Source organism: Chrysochloris asiatica, unplaced genomic scaffold (assembly GCF_000296735.1).
Source record: "Chrysochloris asiatica unplaced genomic scaffold, ChrAsi1.0 scaffold00029, whole genome shotgun sequence".
Classification (NCBI taxonomy): Eukaryota; Metazoa; Chordata; class Mammalia; order Afrosoricida; family Chrysochloridae; genus Chrysochloris; species Chrysochloris asiatica.
In genome coordinates, this window is record NW_006408547.1 from 2,185,514 (window position 1) to 2,187,852 (window position 2,339).

At 39.8% G+C, this 2,339-nt stretch overlaps 1 protein-coding gene across 1 annotated transcript in view; it reads right to left on the reverse strand.

Annotated features, from left to right (window-relative positions):
• NALCN (sodium leak channel, non-selective) overlaps window positions 1-2,339 on the reverse strand; it is a 535,846-nt gene that overhangs the window by 39,113 nt on the left and 494,394 nt on the right. The window lies entirely within an intron of this gene.

Genomic DNA, 2,339 nt, shown 5'->3' on the forward strand with positions numbered 1-2,339 from the left:
TCACGATGCTTGAGCCCATTGCTGCTGTCACTGTGACAATCAATCTCATTGGGGGTCTTACAATTTTTCTCTGACCCTCTACTTAATCAAGCATAATGTCATTCTCCAGGGACAGGTCTCCCCTGATAACATGCACGCAGAATGAGACATAAAGTCTCACCATCCTAGCTTCTAAGGAACATTTCTAAATGTACCTTCTTCTAACGCAGATTTGTTTGTTCTTCTGGAAGTCTAAGGTACTTTTTTCTTTTTTCTTTAATAATTCTTCTATTAACTCTAATATACCACAATGAATAATAGCACAGATTATATCAACATTGTTGAACCAATATTATCTCTGTGTATCTTCATATGAGGGAAAATTGGAATTATAGAGAATTTAAGTCATAAAAAAACCCAAAACCAGTTGTAAGGAGTTCCCCAGCCAACATCTGTCTCATTACTGATTGTTGTTGTTATTAAGTGCTTTTGAGTTGGTTCCAACACACTGATGCTGTTGTGTGCTCTTGAGTCAGTTTCAACTCAGAGCAACCCTGTATATGATTTCCTAGAGTGATTGTTGGGTTTGAACAGTCAGCGCTTATCCTATAGTGCCACGCTAGGGCTCAGCCTACAGCACTGGTTTTCTCAGGCAGTCTCCCATCCAAGTACTAACCAGGCCAGACCCTACTTAACTTCCAAGATGTGACAACTTTGGCATGCTTAAGGTGGTCTAGCTGAAGACAGTGACCTTGTGTAGGGTTTCTGAGGCTAGAAATCTTTGCTGGAGCAGAAAGCCTCATCTTCTTCCCATGAAGTACCTGGTGGGCTAGAACCGCTGATCCTACAGAGTCACGGAGCTACAGTATTAATGTTGTTGTGTGCCATTGAGTCAGTTATGACTCATAGCGACCCTGTAGAGGGGTTTCAGAGGAGAAATGGTAGGTTTGGACCACCAACCTTTTGGTTAGCAATCCAGTACTCATCCTACAGTGCCATACCAGGACTCCATATTAATGGTTGTTGTTTAACAACGTTGAGTTGATTTTGACTCATATCAACCCTGTATTGGCTCTCCAAAGAGTGACTGGTGAGCCCAAACTGCCAACCCTATAGCTCAAACTGACCTTGCTGACCAGCGCATCAACCACAGTGCCACACCAGGACGCCGTACTGATGATAGCGGAATGGTTTTTGCTGCTTAGGGGATGACCATATTTTAGACTTAATTAGTTTTTTTGTGGCACTGTGGGCTAATGCACTGGACTGCAAATTCGGCTCAAACTGCAATGTTGACAGTTCAAACTCACCAGCCACTCCCCGGAAACCCCAAACAGAGTTGCCATGGGTTGTAACCAACTCAAAGTCACTTAACAACAACAACCCAGTTAAGATACTGTAGACTAAGTTCTCCCCTCTTTATTGCTCTGTTGTTCATTTATCCAGAGGATGAAACACAAACACAAATAAATAGGTTAATGGAGAGCTTTGTGGGGAGTTTTCAGTTTGTTTCTAAGTAGGCAAAACTAAAGGGTAGCTTTAGTTGTAAATGTTGTTTGCAACCAAGTCAATTCCAACTTTTAACGACCCTATAGAACAGAATAGAACTACTCTATAGGGTTCAAGGTACTTTTAATATTCTACTCTGACATCATAATACAAATACATCAATTTTTCTATGGTCTTCCTTATTTATTATCCAACTTTCACGTGCATATGAGGGTATTGAAATACTATAGCTTGGGTCACAGGCACCTTTGTCCTCAAAATGATCTCTTTGCTCTTGAACATTTCAAAGAGGTCTTGTGCAGTAGATATACCTAATGCGTTATGTTGATTTCTTGACTGATGCTTCCATGAGTATTGATAGTGGATACAAGCAAGATGAAATCTTTGACAATGTCAATATTTATATATACATGGTAATATACATATAGTTAGAGTTATAGCTGTTATTCAGTACCGTGGAGTCAATCCAACTCATAGCAACCCTGTATAGGACTTCTGAGGAGTGGCTACTGAGTGGGAACCACCGACCATGCAATTCAAACCAAACTTGTATTTCTAGTGCATTATCCTGCAGCGCCACACCAGGACTCCATCATATATATGATTATTCATATATGGAATTTTATAGATGTCATATGAAAATTGCTTCCTATTAGATATTACATCAGAATAGCATTCGAAGACTGATTAAATCAAAATATCATTAAAAAATTAAGTGCTATATAATGTTGTTAAGTGCTATATAATATTTCTTTTGTTACTGTTAAGTGCCTTCTAGTTGGTTCCAACTCAGGGTAACCATGCATAGGGTTTCCGAGGAGCAGCTGGTGAGTTTGAACTGCCAACTTTGC